This window comes from Labrus mixtus, chromosome 10 (assembly GCF_963584025.1).
Source record: "Labrus mixtus chromosome 10, fLabMix1.1, whole genome shotgun sequence".
Taxonomy (NCBI): domain Eukaryota; kingdom Metazoa; phylum Chordata; class Actinopteri; order Labriformes; family Labridae; genus Labrus; species Labrus mixtus.
In genome coordinates, this window is record NC_083621.1 from 23,686,100 (window position 1) to 23,710,075 (window position 23,976).

The window sequence follows — 23,976 nt, forward strand, 5'->3', positions numbered from 1 at the left end:
CCAACCACCCGCCCGGGTCTCTGATTGACTCTCTGCTTACCCTCGACCCTGACCAAAGACGTTCCAGCACTGTGATTTATAACTCCATTGATTCCCTTAACCCTGACCAAATGACTCGCCTGAAGCAGATCTGGGAGCAGGAATTAAGAGTACCTATATCAGACAGCCGGTGGGACCAAATTCTTAAGCTAGTTCACTCGTCCTCCATGTGTGCTAGGCACAGCTTATTACAATGTAAGGTTCTTTTCAGAGTGCACTACACAAACGCTCGGCTGGCGAAGATTTACCCAGACACCAGTGACAGTTGTAATAGGTGTTAGCAGTCACCTGCTAATCACACACACATGTTTTGGTCCTGTCCGAGCCTCACTGGCTTTTGGTGCCAAATTTTTGATACACTTGCAATAGTGCTTGATTTGGGTCTTGGCCCTGAGCGGCCCTGTTTGGTTCCCCCCCACTTACAACACCTAATCTCCCTATGACAAAGCGGCGGGTATTAGCCTTTACAACTCTACTGGCCAGACGCCTTATTTTGTTTAAATAGAGACATGCTCTCCCCCCTTCGCACAATAGCTGGCTTAGGGAGGTCCTAACTCATGTCAAACTTGAGAAGGTTAGACTCTCACTTGCGGGTCCTGGTAATGCTTTCAACAAAACCTGGCAGCCCTTCTTAGAATACTTAGACAGAACTATTATTCACCCAGAAAGTGACTAGATGCCCCCCCCAGTCCTCTGTTTTGTTTTGTTTTGTTTTTTTATCGACTTCTTTTAATCTCTCCTATCTTATTTGTAATTTCAATAGTGGTCATGTTTTTTGTTTTTTGTTTCTCATAACAATGGGTGGGAAGGGATAATGGGTAACTACGGTTCAGTAGTAGAAGCCGTTCTGGTTTAGGTTAAGTTGATTGTTGTTTTTAACATACACTGTGTAAAACAAACTTCCTACTGCCTTCCAACAAGTTTACCTGGATACACTGTATGTGTCATGTACTGCTGATTTAAAAATCTAATAAAAAGATTTATAAAAAATAAAAAATAAAAGAACAAAATCAACCATGTCTGCTTTAATCATAGGGATACACCTTCTCTTCAAATCATGCATGAACGAACATAACGCAGGCTTCAATGCATAACATAAACATGTATACGGATGTCTCAAAGCATTTACACAAATGCAAACACACACACACACACACACGCAAGTAAATGCAGAAAAACACACAAGATGCACATGTTCCCATCAACCTCATCCAGCTGACACTGTGGTGACACATACATCGCACAGGGTGATGATTTGCTCATTATTTACACCTTTTCCCATGTTCACTGACTGCAAGCCAACGTCTACATGTTCTACATGTGAATTCAAATAACTGGAGATGTAACTTCAACACATTCAAAATGTACAGGAGGAGAGATGGTTCATGTGGAAACACATCCAGAGAGAAGGATCCAGATTCAGATTTAGATGACTGTATTTATCCCAGCAGGCCAATTCAGTGTCACAGCCGAGCCATAAAAGAATAGATCAAAACATATAAAAAAAAAAACACACAATTGCTGAAAAAGGTCTTGTAGTCAAAGACATCAGGTTAGGGGAGCAAGAGAGAGAGAGAGAGAGAGAGAGAGAGAGAGAGCTGGCAAGGGGAGTCACAATGAACAGGCTTGAGTGTAAATAAATCTGAAGTAAGTATAGTTAGTTTATTACATAAGGAACATGTGTTTTCAATAGCAAAAGTTTTATTTTTAAAGTCCTGCTTCAAACTAAAATATATTTTTATAGATGACCCCAGTCTAAAATGACCAATAAGAAAAGATGTGTACTTCTGTGTCATAACCCGGCTCGAGGGTAATGGCAAAGAATGGTCAGAATTTTACCAAAGAAAAATAATAATTTATTTCAAAACGAGTGAAGTAATCATCAGTGGTGAACGTGTGGATGTGTGTGAAAGCATGATGTGGTGTGAGGTGTTGAAGAGTGCACTAACATAAGAACTGAAGCGACAATGGTGCAAACGTCAGCCAGGCTTATAGGAAGAGAGCGAGAGAGGCACAGGAAGCTGGGCTGTTATATCCTGGGCGGAGCAATGGGCTCAGGTGCTCCAGATCTAGCAGGATATGACATCTCCATGGCACCTCAAAGACAAGACATGCAAACAAGCACACACATACTGTACATGCACACACTCTAAGCAGGGGACGTCACATTCTGCTACTTGAAGCACATGACCAGTCCTCGGTTGCTAAGCAGTGTGTGTGCTCGTATGTTTGGGAAGTTGTCTTTGAGCTAAAGGAAGGGATTGCATTTTTTGCGGTTGGGTATTTTAAAATTCCAGCAAAGTTGGCTTTTCCAGCCTAAATACTTGTACAAGTCAACCTTTTATCTGGATAATAAGTTTGATATGAAGATTAATGGAAAAGCTTATTCAGTTATTCTGCCTCGGTTTCCCCTTTAAAAACGTTCTCTATAATGATAAGGGTATCTACCATTTCACAATATTTTTGAGTGTTGCAGATATCACATATATCCTAATAAGACTTTGGACCTTCACTATGATACATGCATGTTGTTCATATGTAACATTAAGTAGAGCCATTGACATTTTTCTCACTAATAATTTCCTTTTTTTACATTTGCAGTGTTTTAAAAAGAAATTACTATATATTTTTGCCCAATTTACAAGCTTTCTAAGTGTGCAGCATTCATTTCCGCACAGATCTCTCTCTCTCTTACACACACACACACGCACACACACACACACATACGTGCATACTACAGCAGGGGAAGATGAATGAAAGGTTGGCTCTGACCTCTAATAGCTTTGACTTGCTGACATTTGCTGTCCGGCCTCTGAGAAACCAGAGGGATTTGGGGATTAGAGCACACACTTACACACACAAAAACACACACACATACATGCTTTTAAATGTTCACATATTCAGGCGGTCACATATGCTTTCCAGACACATACTGAATGTACATATCAAGAGACATGAGTTTCATTCTTTACATGTACAGAGAGTCATACAAAGGCTGAGTTGTATTTGAGCATCCACATAACCTACAGGCAACCATCTGCACCATCCGTCAGTCTGCTGTGTTATCCTGTTCTCTCAGGGATGGAATCACTGCAGTAACCGCGCAGCAAGATTGGAAATATAGTCTCCAATGTTCCCACTGTTTCACAAGTTTCACAATTTAATTATGTTTCTATATTAAAATATGATGCTTCAGAAAACCAGTGACAATGATGGAGAGGCAGAGAGAAAGCCTACTCCCCACATCCCCCCCCCCACTCTCTCATGGCTTGTTCTTCTCTAATGTATCACAGTTGCTGAAATGTCAAATCAAGCATCGGCGTTAAACACTGAAGTGCCTGCGAGCGGCTTCCTGTCTCTCTTGCTTCTCAAGTGTGACTTATAACTCTCCCATGGAGGATGACGTCTAAAAGTTTCAGATACTTGATGAGCAATGTGAGTAAGAGGCACTTATGGTAAGTACTTATCTGTCTAACATAACTCTACTTCATTTACCTTGAAGAGTTGAATACTCTTTAAATTAACAAATGTACAGACATGTTTGCCTATAAGAGACTGACACAAGTACTGTAGCAGTGATACCAATTATAACAGCAAAGTGAGAAGTAGAAGTCCTCCAAATTTGTAGAGTAAGGAGTCTGTTGGGGCCCTAAGCAAAAACTAATTGGGGGGCAGTCTAACCAGCGTTCATCACCATTATGTCTGCCAGTGTCCTGACGATTACTCCTCTTCCTCTTTTTTCTCTCCTATAGACAGATGATTCCTCTTCATTTTACCTTAATGGCTTTCATTGACAAACTTTGGTTTTCTCAGCAATAATTCATGTGAATTCAGGGAAATGCGAGTGAGTGCTGTCAGATGGGGCCCCCTTAGGGAGGTTTCCTACTGTCATTGCAAAATTTGCACATTTTGAGCTACTGATGTGGATTAAAGTTTGTTAGCCATCCGAGCCCCACTGTACTACTCTGGGGTCTCAAACAGTTGCCTGCCTTGCCTGTTGACAAGCAGCACCTCTGATGGAGTGCTGAGAAGCTGAGGTTTCAGTGGTGACCTGGTTCTGACTCAAAACTTCCTTTTTTTTTGCCGGGGCATTAGCGTCTGCAACGCAAACGCCAATATTTCTTGGTCCGTAATGCCCATTCATCAAGATATATAGACAACATAGACAATTGTAGCATATCAGCTGTGTGTTGCATTGTCTTCAGACACACTGTTAAAGATTTATACATCCCAATCCCACTCTCTGATTTCACCTTTCAGAGGAAATACTGCTCAACAGAAGGAGAATAGCTTGCTTGTTAGGGTTAGGGTTAGGGTTAGGGTAAGGGTTAGGGTAAGGGTTAGGGTAGGGTTAGGGTTAGAATAGCTTGCTGACAGTTAGGATAGGAATGCATTGATGTCTTTTGAATAGATTGTATATCCTAAAGCCAACATGCTAACAACTTAAGTTGGCGTCTTTTCAGATTAGGAGCCATTGGGGCAGCTGTAGCTCAGTCACAAGTGTCCTTGGGCAAGACACTGAACCCAAATTGCTACCAGTGCTGCATCAGGGGTGTATGAATGGGATTAGTAGAATGTTTTAAATTTGTCACTTAAATAATGGGAACCAATTTGCTTGTGTCCACTTAAATATATTGGTATTCATGGATCCATCATTTTCATTTTCCAGTTTATTCAATTGAGTTTCCACAATTTGCAAGAAAGAAGAAGATCCTAGATGGTTAGTGTGTTTGAGGTTAAAACACCAGCAAAAACGTTTACTTAACAAGTCTTTAGAAACACATTTGAGTGACCTGTACTTGGATCAAAGGTAATGCTCTCAAAACCTCTGTCACTTCCAGATGTGGTGGGTGACGATAAACCTATTTGCTAAAATATACTTTTTTTTTCATTGGTGATTTGTTAGACTATATTAAGAAATTACTACTTAACAGGTCCGTTTGTATTAACGGGAAACAGGTGTCCAAGTGACTACGACAAAGGAAAACAAAACCTGTCAAACTGTCGCCGTGCTCCCAAATCTTATCCTCCTTTCCATTTGATGTATTCAGCTGGGCCCCACTATTGAGTAGGAGGATTCACAACCGTGCTATCACTTCTTTCCTCCTCTCAGTCCCTCTTGTCAGAATCTTCCTCATACTTGTCTGTCATTCCTGTTCCTTGATCCCCAGTGAGTTGTCAACAGGTTCCAGTCTTGAGTGGGTGTCTCCACATGCTGTCATTTAACTGGAACACTACTTATTTCTCCCCTGTGACAACCAAGTCTTGCTTGCATTTGCCTCTCTGAAACTGTACTGTAGGCTATAATCTTTTTTTAACATCCTTTTACTTTCTAGGAGTTTCGCTGCGACAGAATGCTGCTGCCATAGCATGGAGCTCCTGTAACATTTGACAGAGGTGTAATTTCAAGCATACAAAGGTCGGAGGTAGGAACATTTTAACAGCACATTTATATTAATGTATACCACAATAAATGGCAATGCTTTGTCTCCAACATGTTTTGCTGGCAACTACTATATTGTTAAAGTTAGAGAAGATCCTGGGCATATCAAGTCTGTGACAGGACACAGACTCTAGAAACTGGTGTGAAAGTCCACCCTTAACAAAAAAACGTGAACTCTTCATCTCTTTACATAAAGGAAACTCAATGTCCTGCTTTGGTACCAAACGTTGGCAACCCATGGACATCGTGCATGGCAAAGAGGATGAAGTCATCGTGACTCTATCCTCTGGTTTGAGGACTGTCATCTTGATGTCACCATCTTGGGTTTTCTGAGCTAGAAGTGGCAGTATACTATTCGGACAAAAGACTGTACAGACTAGACAATGTTCCTTGAAAGGCACCAATCCCAAAATGTTATAAATGTCATATTCATGTAGCTTGAGTTGATGCCAGGTTCTAAACATGTTCATTTCTGCTGTAGCGTTGAGCTCCTTCTGGATTGACTCACCTTTGAAGCCAGCCTCAAGTGGTCACTAGAGGACCTGCAGTTTTTGGCACTTCTGTGTTGGCTCCACTTTTCAGCCCCACAGGTAGTCAAATATGAACATACAGAAATTACTGTTCTGTTTGAGTCCCATCCAAGATGATCCGTAAAGACACACTGTGCCATTCGGAAATGAAGATCATGCTCATTTGCTGAGTCCAATCCACCTAAAAACATATCTGCACATGTAAAACCCACAGACACTAAACTGAACAAATCATCCTCTATACTAACTACTCTGCCTTTTATACAACTGCTTGAATGATTGGCAGACTAGGCAATATTGGTGCCCAGTTTTCTTCTCAGATTAGAGCAGATGATACCATGGCGTCTCCAGACTCTTTCACACCTGTTGTATGTTCTCAGTATGAGACAATTTGTTCTCTGGAAAATGCCTATTAAAATGCACGTTGCTTGGCTGTGGAGCACAGGTCACGCTAGAGGACATCGTGCCCTCATGCAACGCTCATGGAAGTTCTGACAGCTTGGTCAGAAACATGCACATCAGTAGCCTGTTGGAGGTTAGTTTGAAGGGCTCTGACAGTCCTGTTCCTCCTCGCACAAAGGAGCAGATACAGGTCCTGCTGCTAGATTGATGCCCTTCTACTGCCCTTTCCAGCTGTCCTTGTGTAACTGCCAGTCTCCTGCTATCTCCTTCTACTCTCGAAACTGTGCTTGGAGACACAGCAAACCTTCTTGCATCTGCACGTATGGATGTTTTAGTTTTGTGGGATTGCTGAATAGCCTCGCAGTTATGTTGCATGTCCTATGTACGGAGGCTATAGTCCTCATCGCTGTGGCCATGGGTGCAAAGTCAGACTCGGCCCTTTGCTGCATGTCACCCCTGTGGTAACTTCTACTAATAAAAGGAACCAGTCGACAACTTCAGGTCCAGGTATTTACTCTTGAACAGCAGGATTTTGTATACAGAAAGTGGATTAGACGGCATCGTAGCAGCAAATAGGAAAACCTATATGCCAGCAAAACTAATAACTAAAATAACAGCTCTCCTTAGTTGGAGTCGGTAATCCTATTACCTTTTGCATTATTTTATAATACTCAAGTTACAACAACCCCCACTCTCTACTCACAATTGTTCCAGTCTATCTTCAGCTGTCCTATCCAACGAAGGCAAAACAGCCCAATTCCCCCCCAAAAAATGGTTAAAATAATTTTAGTGTCGTGTTTGTGTCCTGTTTTCTGTCATTGTAATGTTGAATGTCATAAAATGCTATTACAAGCCAATTTCCCATTGGATGTTAGTGGGTACTATATCATGTATCTATGAATCTATATGTCTATCTGTATGTCTGTCTATGCCAGAAATCTGTCTGTAATGCCTAATGTTTTCTTCTGCTTCATTTTGTGTGGTTTTGAAATTTTTGTGAAGTCAGGGATGACTCTCCTGTCAGTATGAAGTTGACATTTTGGTTGGGCACAAATAGTATTGAGGGTTTTGTAAAATGTACGTGCAGGATACCGAGCCCAGGTGACTTCTGACCAATGGGCCCTCCATCTTAAACAGTATGCTCACTTGCCAAGTTAATTGTGAACTGTAAATGTAATGGCTATCCATTTCATGAGTCAGCTTATCTGAAGTGCACTTTTTTCCGATATGGTTGGTTTGTTTTTATGCAGCCCTTTCTCTGTTTATGCATTCACAGCCTCTATACCTGCATCAGTTGCTTTTAACTGCCACAAGAAGTAAAATGCTTTGCAAGCATTTCTCACCTGACAATTTAAAGGTCTCATCATCAAGTGAAGTACGAAGGAAGACCCTTACACAGGCATCCTAAGTTTCTACTGAAATACTTGGTTGTGTTTCTTCTTCATGCATCACTTTTTAAAGCAGTGTCCTCAAAAATACATCAATCTCTCTATTTTAACAGTAGATAAAGCAGTGAGATGGGAGGAGGCAGCAGGAGTGTGGGGCTCCCACTCATACTATTTATCCTTCAATGTTTCTTGCAGTATCAGTTGTTTTTTTTGTGGTAAGCTGTCATTTTTTTCCAATACAGAGAGATGGAGTTCATGTGAATAAAACTTATCTTCATGAGGCTCAGGTGCAGGAAAAACCCTCGAGATTTGACTCTGCTGAAATCTGGTCTCTTCAAAGGAAATCACAATAATGCGTGGAAGGACAGGATCCCCCTGAAGTCTAGACACAAGTTAAGCTGAAGGGACCTTAAGTGATTGCTGGAGCCTTTATGCTTGGACAGTCTTGACAAGTAAAGGTAGAGATGGAGGAGAAAATGTTTTGCAATTGCATTGAAAGGCCGATAAAAGAATTGTGAGGGAGAAAAAGAGAGAAAAAGAAAAGAGAACGATTGAATATATGTAATCGAAGGAATCAGACAAGTGGGCAACAAACTGAGCTCAGTGTCCCAGTTCAACACCATTGAAACCTTTTACTGTGCCAGAGTCCAATACAAAGTTATTCAATGAGATATGGTTCGAGCAACAACAACAAAATAAACTTATGTAGCAAGTTTTATCCTGCAGTTCATGAAGAAATATCTTCTACAGACTCTTTTAACCCACAACAGATAGATGTCTCGTTGTCCCTCTGCTGTGGCAACATTTTCTGGGTTATATTTGTTCTGCAACCAGAGGTGGGCCCTGGTAATCAAAAATGTAACTTTGGTAATTCAATAATTTTAACAAAGACATTAACTTTAATAGCAGTTTATCAATTATTTAAATAATTAAATGAAGTTAACGTTAACATCTACTGGTATGATGAACATTAACCGGTATGATCAAAGAACAAAAGAAACAACAGCTTTTTGCAATGACAATAGATTCTAGTTCTAAACAAGCCGTGATGACTCAACTTAACATTACATACGTGTCTGTGTTGAAAACCTGCAAATGATAGAATCTTTTCATTTTCTCACCACTGTCTTCACTCTAGTGGTAAAGCAAATGGGAAATAGACTTGAGATTTATAGCTCTCATCTAGTCTTTTGACTACTCAAAGTGCTTTTCACACATTCACACATTACACACTCTGAAGGCAGAGACTGCTATAATAGGTAAAGTGCCCATCCGTATTAAATAATCCCATTCATACAAATTCATACATCGCTGACGTAGCAGCGGGAGCAACTCGGGGTTAAGTGTCTTGCTCAAGGACACATCGGACATGTGGCTGCAGGAACTGGGGATCGAATTACTGACCTTCAGGTTGAGAGACAACCGACTCTACCTCTGAGCTACTGCTGCCTCTATTTCATGTAGCACAAGCAGCATTTCACAATAAAGGCACCTGGAGCAGAGACAGGCATGTTGGCTCAAAATTTAACATACAAAGCAAGAGTGTATGGTCTGAATTTGGTTAAGGTCTCAAATCCTAAGGGCTCATATTGAGAAAAAGTTAAACTCCTACGACTTCCACAAGTCCTTCCTCTGCTGTTTCCTCTTTCTTCCTGGAGTTTCCCTCATTGCAGGTAGTCTTCTACCAAATAATTCATGAATCTCGAGCATTGTGCGTGCCATTAGCTGATCAGCACCTGTCGACAGCTCCTCGACTCGCCTGTGTTGGACGAGTGCTCAAATTCTCTCTATTGCTGATTGAGACCTTATTAATGCTAGATACTTTCACTTTGTGAATGATGGCTCGGTAAGCAACACCAACGAGCCAGCAGGCACAATGCACGACTCCAAGCCTATGTATCTAAACTAAATAGAATGCAGCCCTTTTGTTGATGTTGCAAGTGTACTTCTCTTGCTGTGACAAGCCCGAATGTCTGCTGTGAAAGGGGCTTTTGACTCGCTGCTTCACTCTCTCTCTGCCACTTTAACTCCCTCTCGCTGTCTGTGCTAACCCGATCTGCAAGCTATTTCTGAAATATGCCTGGCTCAGTGTTTTTATTTCTTTTTCACACTCCTGAATAAAATATGTCAACTGCGTTGGGGTTGTTTTAGTGTTTTCCCAGCAGAGTCTCCATGCAGCTGTAAAGATTCATTTAGGAAACATCATCCAACACACAGGCGCCCCTTTTCTGCCAAATCAAGCTGGAAAACAATTTGTTGCAACAAATGGTCCAAACTTTTCTGATGGGTTGATGACTAAAGTGAGACTTGAAAGATACAAACAGGATGCGGAGGGGGTGGGTGAGGAGAAAAAGGCTGCAAAGCAAGAGGAGATATCTGCATTTTTCAACTTTTTCCTTCACCCCCTTCATCCCCTCTTCGCTCTCCGCCTGTCTCGAATTCCGTGAATGCCCTGCACCATCAGACGAGGCACTGGATGACATATGGCCGTCCATAATTCAAGATGATTTGAGTACACATTTCTGGGATTTACAAGGGCTGAGATGCCGTTTTCACGGTCATAAATCCAATTTGAAAAATCCAGCCTCCAGAGATCCTGATGCCGGAATCATACTTGGGCTTAACTTTTTTTTTTTGGATGTGCACTTGTGTTAAGGAAGCCAATATGATTGAATACAACATGTTTACACAGCAATTTAAGGCATATGTTTAGCACCATTTTATTTTGTTTATAATTGATTTATTTCTACACTGTGTTGTGAATAAGGCTGTAGCAGAAAATGTATTTTGTTGCTGATTAGAGGAGAGTGTTTTTATGGTAACATAGTGAAATACATTTTGAAAAAAACAGTTTAAAGGAGCAATATGTAACTCTGACACCTAGTGTTTAAAAGAGGTACTGCAGTCCCAATAAATTCAAAATATTAAGGAGACATGTCTCCCTTCGACCCCTCCTTCCTAGAGTCGATGTGCATGCAGGTTGCCATGTTGAGACACTGAAGCTCCAGTGTTTAGCCAGCTCTGCATCAGTTCTAAAACCTTTCTACATTCTAACCTCTCACCATTATTCTAAAGCATCTCCAGTTTTCATCTTTGTCTAGATATCTTTTGTTTTGTTTAGATATCTTTTATCTACGTTTCTGCTCGTGGAGCTGATTAAAGGTTTTTTTAGGTCGGGCAGAATCATTTATATCTGAACCAGTTAGCTTGCCCGCTTTCATTGCTGCAACACCTGAGGGGGTGTCCACAACAGCCATGTGAGGAGCCTTAAAATTGCCTACCTTCTCTGGTCCACACAAAAACAGACCATTTAGGACCAGAATCTAAACTTAGAAGGAGGATGTACAGGCTGCTGCATTGATGTTAGAGAAGCCAGGATTTCAACATTGCATGCTTCCTTAATGTCTGATGATATAGTATGGTAATTTTATGATTTCATTAAATAGATATCTCACATATTGGACCTTTAACTAAAGCCTTCACAGGCTTCTCCCAAGAAATAGAAATAGACAGGAGAAGCATCCAAAACATGGTCAAGATTAGTTGGCAACATGATCTACTTCGATAAAAAAAAAACAAAAAAAACATTAAATATTTAACTCATGCAGCAGTTAGTCAATAATTTAACAAAATACTTTATTCTCTTCAATGTTCATTTCAGAATTCCCTCAGCCATTTCTGAACCAGAAGCTCATGAGTATGTTTTCACTCTCCACCACATTCTGTCTGTGTTATAAACACAGTGGAAACATGACGGCTAAACTGTCGTAAATGTTCCCCTAACAGCAACAAGGTTCTGAGTTTGGAAACACTCAGCAGCTTGAGCCTTTCTGAGGTACAGGGTCGAGTTTGCATATCCGCCTTAAGATCGGATGTTCTCCAGGTTTGCACACTTTCTCACATGATGTAAAGACGTGCAAATCAGGAGAGCGTTATCTTCTTCAAGTGAGGAGAAAACTGGTGCCATATTCTCATCTTTACTCCGTCAAACTATTTCCCCGAGGACATTCACCCCCAATTTCCACATACTCCATGCATGCCTCGGTTTCGCTCCATCACAGGAGAACTACATGATCATGCGACAATAAAGAACACCTGCGCTGCATGCCAAGATGCTCTGCACCAGGCGTGCCTTCAACATGGCCCTTTATGGCTGATCAAGGATGGGTAGGTGTTGCAATATTCCCTGAATAAAAGAGCACTGACAGTAAAGTTACTTTACAATGTATTTCAGAAGGTCATAAAAAGTGCCAGATGCAGCCACCTCACATGGACTTGTCACTTTGTCAGAGCTACCAAAGTACAGGAGAAGTTCATTTCAATAATGTTGCTTAAGTTCTTTGTACTGCCCTAAAAATGTTAGGACTGCACTGAGCAAGCATACATAATACTTTGACCCCGCAAAGCAATTCACTTAAATGTTCTCACTCAGACCTGTGCTATCATGTAATGACGGAGTAGAATGTTCTAATCCAGTTTTAATACATCATTGGAAAGAGGATTTCAGACACTATGAGACAATATGTCACAGCCTTTGTATGAAACATGTTGAGGCCTCAATCTACTGAAAAGGGGAACATAATAACAATAAATACATTTAAAAAATGAAGTGTGACAAAAGTACTCTCTTTTGATACATAAATTGACATCTACGCTATTTAACCCCTTGATCAAATGATGCAATTATTTGTGGCTGTCAAAAAGGTTGTTTTTATATTCCTCATATCAAGAGAGAACACTGATTTGGTACTGACTTGTTTTTTTTTTTTTTTAGCTTCATTATCTGGATTAAAGTATCCATACAAGCCCATGAGGCATGACTTTGCTTATATTAATTTGAATCACAGCACACATCAAGCACCAAGAGAGTGGATTATACATTTTGCTGTCTTTTTCATATTGAACAATTTGTCCTGCATGTTTATGATCTGTAGACATTTTTTGCTGCTTCAGATCCGAGCTTGCATCTAAAACGTGCGAATGCAATGTTCATTAAATAATAAGCACATTCATGCTGAATGACGAGGGCCCCCCTGATAGACATTTTGCCTGCATGACTTGTATTGACGTCAGTGCTGTGTGGTGATGCAATCAGTTTAATCATGTCGACCAGGAAATCTCCAAATGGCCTGTTTGAGCACACATCTTCTGAAAAGTGGAGCAGGAAAAACACGGAGAGGATGGACTTTTTGCCTAATTGGAGGGTTTGTAGACAGACTAGGGACACATAATAGTGTTAGAAAAAAAGTGTATTTTACATCATATATTACCTTTAAGGATCATAATAAGTTAAAGTCAGTGTTAGAGCAGCTTTACTTCAACCTCTATAATTAACCCCATAAGTCGTTTACATTATATTACCATTATAGTTACTAATGGTAACATTAGTATGATCGGTCTATCATCACACTGCGGTCTATTATCAATACCACACTTTTACCATTATAACGGACATTGTAGCTATAAATCTGTTTAGTTGTTACTGCTCTGTTTGTCTCTATCCTTCTCCAAATCTTCTCCACTATCCCGCTTTCCAAGCCCGACACAGTTTCGGCAGATGAGTCCACATCAGTCTGGTTCTGCTCAAGGTTTCTGCATGTTAAAAGACGTTTTTTCCTGGCCACTGTAAAACTCTGCTAAATGTTGCCAACTGCTGTGCTCATGATAAATGTAATATTATAACTAAGAGTAAGGTCTGGATCTGCTCTTTTTGTGAAGTGACTTAAGATAACTTTTTCAAAAATTGGCACTATATAAATAAAGGTTGATTGTTTGAAATTAATGACAATGATAGGATAAATATTATGGGAGAGAAGGGGAAACTGAGCATTGAAAAAAAAAAATAATAACAATTATTTGACATGGACATACAGGAACATTGCTGCTGTAACCTTTAACCATGCACAAGTCCCAGATGCATTGCTCTTTGTGTTTTTTGCAAAATGCTAATTTGCAACACCTGTCCACGGGAGGCATTTAGACAAAACAGATAGAAGAAAATGAGAACAGTTCAGTTATAAATATGTACAGGGCAGGTTTGAATGGTAGAGGGATAAAAAACAGGCAACAGGGTGAAAAGAGACAGGTTGTTGGAGGGTCAGGAGTCAAGATTTGCTACTAAATGCTTCACAACGTCACCATCTTAACAGCATCTTCATTGGAAACTAAACCAACAGCAGGCAGCATTGGACAAACAGTCCAGTGGCCATGAAGAGAAATCCAATCACATCCGAAATCATTAGAGCACATTGTTGCTGGAGCGTGCAGCGCTAGAAAAGGAGTGTGTGGTTTTTATGTGAGTGTGTCCTCCTCGATTATTATCACACATGGCTGGGATTTCGACACTGTGTACACACATTGTCTTGAAAAGCCTAGTGCCAGTATAGTCCATTGCATTAAGACAGTTAGGATCAGTTAGGAGAGAGGAAATGAGAATGCCAGTCCAAGTGCTTTATGGGTAAATAAACAAGAATGACATTCAAATGAGAGAGCGAGTCTGACACTCTGTGTGTGTTGTGTGCAGCCTATTAGATTCATAATAAGCAAACATTTGTGAGTCAGAGGCTTTTTATTGGTGATTGCTGATGCTTGTAACACTCAACCAGTGGCCTTTATTCAGCTAAATTGTATTATTTATTCACTCCAGTGAACAAGGATGAATATAATTGAATTTACCTTTCATTAAAAGTAAATTTCAAAGTAAAAAAACTGTCTGGGTTCAAAGGGGCAAGAAGTCACACAAGTCACTGCTCCAGAATGGTCTGGGCATTTAACATTTGTTGAGAGCATTCATTTGTATTTGAGTTTTCAAGAGCCATGCACCCAATTTAACCATTCTTCAATACAGACCAAACTGGTCTTCCTCTGAAGGGTTTCATCTGGATGAAAAAAAGACAATGACACGCCATGAGTGATTGTCTAGAGGTGTTCTGTCTTGTCCATGCATTTCAAATCATCCAACAGAAAATGAGCAGCCAGTCTTTTTCTGCAGAGATCAGTTTTCTATTAAACATGTGAGGAGTTTTCCTGTTCTACTTTTTCATAAACTCTGATGAGACACACATACGACACAAGCCTTGACAGCACCCTGAGCTGCATTGAAAAAAAATGACTGAATGAGTGTATCGGTATATAACGTGGACACTGACAATCTTACCGGGGACTTATAAGGTAGGTATGAAATGAAGTTATTGTTTTAAAAAAGCTTTTACGTTTTGTAATTGTGAAATCAAATGAAAAATCTCTACATTTTCACAATCAATGTTAAATTTATAAATGTTTTCACAGATTAAGTTGGTTGTTTCATCTAATTTTTCAAACAGTGTGCTTGTGCTTTGAAATAGCTTGGATTGTTTTCATATCTAACTTGGAAATAGGAAGATGTTGAATAGACATTTGAATTACCTGGACATTTATTCTGAAACCTTTTTGGGTTATGTTCACCTTTTAAGAGGGGCCTCAAATTGGTGAATTATTACAGGTGCTTTTGTTAAAATCCATAGACCGTATAAAACATGGACATATCTACAGGTTTCTGAAGAGTTTTGAAGCCCAAGGAATGGCAGTCACCATATTGGAAATGCTAACTAGTCCTAATTTTTGATCAATCTAATAACAGAGATGGAGTTAAGAGGTGCCTTAAGCCTCGTGTCAAACAGCGATAATGCACCTACCAGTCAGTCAAATCCACCACACCCCTAATATGCATGTATGCATAACTTTAGTCTTAATATAACCAGAACAGATTAAATCACCCACTGCTTGTGCAGGGATAAAGGAAGCTGCTATTCAGCCCAAAAGTGTTTAATTTTGCTGTCAAAATTAGCATTTTTTATAAAGTTGTACAAGGGACCTAATGGGCTTTCACTGCCTTTCACCTCAAGTGGACACTCAGAAACTGCAGTTTTCATTTTTCAACATCAGAAGTTGTTGCTGGGTTATTCCTTTCTAAATCTGAAGGTATTTTCGATGTGTGTCAGTTGATTTACATGTAAACATCAGTGGATTGCCTTCTTTGAAATCGTCCTTTAAAATAATTTTTAAATTTAAATTTTGCATCACCTTAACCTTCTTCTTTGGGGCTCAAATATTTCCTTGCTTCAATTTTTTGTTTGTCTGAGAAGGAAAACCATATTGTATTAGAATTTAAACTCCAGCTAGGATTCTTATTTAATTATTTGATAAAGACCTTGTTCACAACTTGACTTGTCATATCATCAAAAGAATAGGTGAAAGTTATAGCTTGAACAATAACAAAGTTCCATCCCATGTCCCAGAAAGCCATGACTGAGTTACTGTGAACACAACACCAGAAACCTTGAGCCAGATCACCTGAGTATTTATTTTGTGTGTTCTCTGTTACACCTGTCATATTCCTCCAGACAAGCCAATATGTCTCAGGGGAAAGGTTGCTTTATTTTTCAGTGATTCCAATTTAAGCTATTTATAGCAGCAAGCTAACTTGACAAATGTTTCTTTAACCTACCATAAAACTACAAAGTGTTTCAACAGAATGTTTGATCATTTAACGTAAAAAGGCAAGATTTCAACACATCTTAATTACTTGGAAAAAATCTATCCGGAAAAATTGCTGAGGGAATAATATGGTGGACCTTTCCATGCACAATCATTTTCTAACTCACTTCAAACAAAAACAAAATCCCCTGACGATCAAATGGAATAACTCAAAGGCTTTTGAAACAGTGATACAGTGCAAACAAATTAGCTGGATTGACTTGGCTCCAGTCACTGGCAAACGTTTTAATAGCATGTTAGCTAATTGATTTTGCAGCCTACCGTGGTCTGAGTGACATATCTTGGCAGACATTAAAACATCCTGCTCGTGGGTTGAACTGTTGCAACATATTATTGTCTTTCTCAGGTTTCCAGCTATCACCTTCCACCTGATGGATGGGACGTTGGCAGCACCAGGAGGGTCATTGGAATGTTAATGGATAAACATAGCATCTGCGCTAGCACACAATTGGATGTATTGAAAGTTTGTGTGGTTAATCTGTATTTTTAAAGCTCCCTGCTTTGCGAACTGTACATTTATTGCACATCCGTCTGCATGACTCCACATGGCTGCATGGATTTGATTGACTTTAGCTAGCCTGGGTATCAGCTCTAACTAATGTCATAACCATTCAAGGAAGATTTACCATGAGCTACCTAAGTGTAAAACAATGGCGCAGGTGCTGGCCCTCTATACATCTTAAAAGGTCACATATTATGCAAAATACACTTCACCATGTTTTCTAACACTAATATGTGTCCCTATCCTGTCTACACACCCCCCAATGATGAAAAATGTCCATCCTCTTGCCTCTCACTTTTTAGAAAATGTGTGCTCGAACACGTTTGGAGATTTTCCCTTTGTGACATCACAATGGGCATTAACCCCTCCTCTAGGTGGGTGACACTCCCACAGCTAGGTGTGTGTTCTGCCCTCTGAGTCTGCCTTCTCACTGTAAACTATTTGGCATGGTGCGAGAAAGCCAAAGCCCCCCCAAGCCCTTCCAGAGAGGGGGCGTGGTCAGACACAGCTCATTTACATTTAAAGCTACAGACACAGAAACAGCCTGTTCTGAGTAGGGCTGAAATAAAGAGATTTATAAGTATGATCAAATACAGGATCAGAGTGGATTTAGAACAAGAAACTTCGCAGACATGTTTTGTAGAGCTCTTATACTTATTTAAACTGGTTGTAAAGGATGATAATATGTGACCTTTAATGGGTGAATGGACTTGTTTAGCACTTCCCTCGTCTTCTATTCTACTGAAAGCTGCTACACCCATTCACACACTGATCGCAGAGGCTGCTATGTAAAGGGCCCATCAGTAAATACTAATAAAATTCATACACATTCACATGCATGCAGAGCAGCAGGAGCAATACAGGGTTCGGTGTCTTCCCCAAGGACATGTCAACATGTGGCTGCGAGAGCTGGGGTTCGAAACCTCTGACTGGCATTTTACAGATGACCCACTGTAATGGTGTTATCAAACTTTCTTTGTTTTCTGCCATACTAATAAGCCATGGTAACCATGGTGATAATAGCTTGAGTTTCTGTGTTCAGCAGTTACTTGTTTGCCCAGTTAAAAAGGTTTCACAGTTTCTATTCCTCTCTGGTCCACGTTTGTGTGGTTATTCAATTCCTTGGTAATCCTGTATTCACCACCCTTGCCGTATCTGAAGGGGCCTTGAGATGATTTGTGCAATAGAGATCTTATTCAAGTATATAGTGGAGGAGAAGCAGGGGAAGAATAAACAGTTACTAATGGAAATAAGCTGTAGACAATGAGCTTGTTATTGGAGGAAAAACCTCAGAATAAGGAATGTATAGGATTTTAATTCCACTTCAATCACTAACACGTGCAGAATATAGAGTATTTTTGGGATGTGATCAGGCACGGTTCTAGAACAAAATGACTTCGGGGGCATCTGAGATTAAAAGGGGTGCAGCTACAGTGACCGGCAACAGCAATGAAAAATAGTGTCGGTGTTATAGGTACCTCATGTGGTCCCTGGTGAACAGACACGTCACGCTCACCTGTCTTGACCATCAGATCATGGATGTAAAACACGATCTTAGTCACTGTTGTCATTTGAAAGCTTTGATAAGTTATTGTAAAACAATAATTAAAAAAAAATCACAATTTGTTTACTTCCATTCTGTTCAGAAATTTAAAATGAGGGTGCAATGCAACCTTTTGCACCCTTGTAGAACCGGTACTGGATGTGATGAAGTCTTAATTTGGTTAAGTCTTTGTGCTCTAAATGACCTTGTTCTTTGTTACAGCAGGTAACAAAATAAACTTGCAGGTTTGACCTAGAATTGGAAGAACTTCATATCTTGCTTGGATTAACTTTCCTATATGTTGTATGTGGATGTAATTGTTTTGTCATGCTATACTTACTCTCTTTCCATCCCTAATATGAGAGTATGTTCAGGTTTCTGTCACTTTCTTTTATTTTAAAGTTTTTCAGGTCTGCATATTCTTTGGGCCAGTGAGTGAGTGTTATACTTTCAACAGGAAAGAGTTTTACTGTTTCTGTCATTTATTGGTGTGTGTGGGGGTGTGTGTGTGTGTGTGTGGGGGGGGGTGCGTTTGGACAGGATGAACTCAAATCTGGTTTGCTTTACATTTCGTACCAATACCCAAATCTTGAATCTGTGAGCATCGGTCATCCACAGGCCATAAAAGCCTTCTGAGGAACGACCACAATGTGGCCACTTTCAGTCAGATCAGTCACTCAATCTTAATAATGCATAACTTCCCTTATGAATCAAAACAGGTAAGAAATAAAATATTGCATGTGTGCCGATAAAGACAACAACCAATCAGACCAAACTCATTTGTTTGTACCAGGCTGTAAACATGCAATTCTGCTGTCAAAATAAACATTTTTCAAAACAGGAGGTTGTCACTTGGGACATAACAAGAAACATAATGAATGAAAATGCAGAATTTAGGGGGAATAACTGCTTGAACAATCACATAATACTTTCAGTCTTTACAATTTATTATTGCTATAAGTTTAAATAATAAGACTAGAAGCTGTGGTCCTCATCGCAGCAACCATTGGTTTGAATCCCACCTGGGCCCTTTGCTTCATGTTATTCCCCACCTTCTCCTCCCAACATGTTGACCTGTCCAATAGAAGGCAGAACAGCAACTCAGGTGCCTGTTGACAAATAGAAAATAAATCCTCTGCCACACACTGATACTGTGACCGATGTGTTTCAACACACTTGATACTAAGACTTTACATCAACCTCATAAGGAAAGAAATACTATATAATATAAGAAGTACACCGAAGACCAAACCACACTTAATCTTAAATGAAGAACTACAGAACCCATGGCTGCCAATAGAAGTGGCTCTACAAGGAGAAAAACCCATGGGTCGGCTACTACCCTCAAATGTATTTTGCCATTGAAACAGTGAGACCCAAACCTAGAAGGGCCAATTTTATGAACCTGCTCTAATAAAGGGAGGCGGTTTGTGAAATGAATACGGCTCAATATAGCACAGGATTTGAGGAGTGTTTTGTGATACTCGGGTAATGTAGGCCAATAGGGAGAGATGAGTCACTAGGTCCCTTCACACTCTCACACTCGCCCCTTCACATTTAATAATAGAGGGACGGCTGTGGTACCAATTTTAACTGTTTATTGCATCCATATCCCATATCCATTAAATGACATAAATCACTGATAACATGGATTATTTTGGGGAAAAAAGTATACTGTACTAATCATTATCATTGTTTTGATAGACGCTATAGCTTTTGTTTGATGTCATGACAATAAATAATGTAGATTGTGATGATTGGTAATGTGACCGTTTGTATTTCACACACATGTGTATGTCCATGTGATTATGCTGGTCAGACCTGAGGAAGCAACAGGTGAAAGACATTGTTCACTCACAATAAAGTCACAGCATTTTCAGTGTGTGGCAGATGATTTATTTTCTGTCATTATAGTTTGAAAAAGCCTTGATCTCTGAAGAACCTTCCATTTGAAGAATAGCCACTAAAAGGAAAACGTTTGCCTGTTTAAAGAGTTAGTAACTTAGTATGTAAAGAGGAGGTAGAACTTGTCTTTAGACATCATTTTGGTGACAAAAAAAGTATTTGTGGCTCAGAGTGGGCTTCAGCAATTTGTGCACAAACACCAGTTTTTTTTCTCTAAGCTTATCAAGACATGTGATCATTTTTATGATTCATCAAACCCAGTGGATGTTGAACCTCATACTGTTCCAGGCTTCTGATTAAGCTCGGTCTGTGTCTGGGGAATGGTTCATCCAGGGGAGCTGACGTTCCTCCATCTCTCCCACACATATTTTTACCTTCTGTTTAATGGGCAACTGACACATAGACTCACCCACACACTGCCACACACACACACATGGGTATTCCCCTAGCCCCTATGCTCCCCTTTATCTCAGTACCTCTGTGTCTCTTTAATGGTGAAGCGGGAGGTTTCTGGCCTGCACGAAGGCTGAATAACACTCTGCATCTGTAAGAGAAAAGGGTAAAAATCAAAGAAAGAATACAAGAAAGGATGTAGTGACAGATTTTAGGCCTTAGGTTTTTCCTCTCACTGGAAATATCCACCCACTTGCTGTTGGCTTTTGCATTGGTTTTCAAATGCTTGTGCATATGATGCTGGCACTGGAAGGGAAGGATTGATTAAAATGGTCATATACTGCATTTTATTATTTTCAAATATTCTCCAAGCAATCATTTGCACAGTCGTTTGAGGTCATAATTGTCTGGGTAAGGCTTTTCTGTGAGTGATTGTAGACATAATAACAGTAATATTCACGCTTGTAGCACGACTTAACTGCCAGCAGCATCGGTCTGTCAGTCAAAGCACTACTTGATGTGAAAAGCAAGCCATTGATGAAGACATTCATGTAGTTAGAATAGTCTGCTTCAGAGCAGGTGTACATTTTGGGGATTTTACCAGGGTGTCTGTACAGTTCATAGATGTAAACTCAGATTTGGATGTACTACAGAGGTTACACAATTCTGACTCATGGTGACACTTTTTTCAGCCTAAAGTACCATCATCAGGCCTACTTTTCACTGTTCTCAATAGTTTGGATTATTGTTAAACAAAGAGTCAGTAACTTTTTGCTTTAAAAATAAAATAGACCTACACAAAAGTAATGCCACTCAATCATCACTTCTGGGCCTCCATAAATGTGTGTTGGTGACTGTTTCTCCGGAGACTCTGAACAGATAAAGCTCGTTCCAAAACAAGGGGGAACCTTACATAAGCTTTCACCCATGGACCCAGAGTTGGACTGCTTTCTGTTGGACAGGCAGGTGCCAGTCACTGGGGGTTAGTTGTTAAAGACATCTATGATTGGTAGATCATTGGTTGGTATTGCAATAAAAAACTAAACAAAGTAGCACTCATTAGGTCATTTACATCTGTTGTAACCATGACAACCACAGATGCATTTGGCTTCAAGTCACCAGTTTAACATGGTTACTTTTTAAACCGTTACACCAGTACTACCAAAAAACAGAGTTAGTTAGTCGCCCAAAACCAATCGCCCTTCGGGGACAAATAAATACAGTTGAAGTTGAGGTAGTCATCCATGATGACTTTGAAAACTGAAAATTGCACGTGTCTGTGTTGAAAATCTTCATGGAATAGAAACTTTACATATATCACAAATGTTTTCACTCTAACGACGCTCCGGAAGTAGGTAATTTCATGTAGGTCAGGCAGAATTTCACAATAAAAGCGCACGGATCAGAGACAGGCGTTTTGGCTCATTGTCCAATAAGCTCTGTAAAGTACAGGAGGTGGTATGCTCAGGTTGTCCACAATCCATCTTGTAAGACCAGGGTTTGGACATTAATGGAAACCAAATTTAGATCAGTCGTCCAGGGTAAAATTTGATTTAAAAAAAATACACAAAAAAACGCTGATAATTAACGATTAACTTACGTGTGCCGAGCTCTGATTATACCCACATTGGCAGGTCCAATTTCCACAATGTGAACTACAAAGTAACTACTGATATTGCTGTTTGTCTATTTTTCTTTTTACAACTACCAGGTTCCGTTGTGATTGTGTATATCTCTACGTGTTGAAACCTAGTGCCTGGAAGTTTCTTGTAAGTTTGAGACATGTACTGCTGAGACTTAGTCCTGTCACTCTCGCAGATCTCAGACTCCCTCACAAACAGTTCCTCCTTCTTTCAATATCCACAAACACCTTTTTTGTGTGACAGCTCAACAATGCTGCAAAGGAAGACGCTGGACAGCTCTGTCTGCAGCCATTACCCAAGTGCACAGGTGGCTCTGAATTTTTAATGGAGCTTGTCTTTCTCTCCGTCTCACTCTGTCACAGCAATAACTGCCATGGATTTCTGCTTAAAGAGCACTGAATGCCTTTATCTGCAAGTTCACACGTTTCAATTAGTTTAACGGAGAATGGCTTTTACTTTGCAGAAATGCATACTAGGGCATAATGAGCGACGATGTGAGTGTGTTTGAAAGCAAAAGAAAGTGAGAGATAGAGAGAAAGAGAGCGAGACAGAGAGAGAGGGAAATGGGGGCTGACAATAGTTGGATGTTAATTACACATTATAGTCACTGCAGGGGGAATCCAGTAGTGCAGTGTCTTTTCAGTGAGAAGTATTACAAACACAGCTGTGTTGAATTGAAGTGTTGACTTAAAGTTTTGACCTCGGGCTCGGCTGTTGCATCATGAGATGGGATGAAGTTGTAATCCTTGAGCCCTTGCTTTTGCCTCCTCTGCTGTGTCACACATTCACTCTTTTGTGTATTCATCTTCATATTGTCCTGTCCTTGGCACTATAAACCATGTGGAGTAATTGTGACTAAATTAATAAATTCTAGTATCCATAAATGCTAAAATCAAAATGCAAACATGCTCACAATGTTAAGGTACCATGCCAATATTGATCAGGTAATATTTGCAAAGTAAGCATTTTAGTTCTACCTGTTAGCAGGTCCACATTTCTTTATAGGTCCTAAGCAACAAGTACAGCACATGTTGATTAGTCTTCTAGTTTTTGGGTATAAATCAGTCAATAGTTGTGTTGGACATGTTGGACACACATTTTATTTTGTATACAACCAGTGGTGCAAAGATTTGTCGATGTAGTCAACAAAAATTGATGACAAAAATAGTTGCAGACGAATTTCATTGTCAAGCATGCGGATATAACTTTGTTTTCCGGAGCTGAGTTGTTGAGCTGAGGGAGCCATCCTGTCTCCTTACTCTGCTGACAGTTACGTATGCAAAACAGCGACAGGGGGAAGAAAAAAAAACATAGCATAATGGTTGCTGCAGATGTAACGCCATCGCGTTATCAAACTTCTAGACTCAGACCATTTCATCCGTGACGCTGCAAATTTAAGTGTTAATCTTTCATGCTTCAGAGTCCTGACCGTATAGTCAGCAAGCACTTATCGGTCTGCTCCAGGGCTGAAGCTAAGTTCAGGGCTAACCCCCGGTTATTGTTGGACACACATCTTAAACTCTGGGCTACACTCTTCCTGCTAATTCTTGCGCTCTTTCTCAGCTGCTCCAGTCATGACAACAACACTCTCAGACACATACTCGCTGACTTTCAGTCCCTCTCTTCACTCACTCTACCATCCACATAATTCAC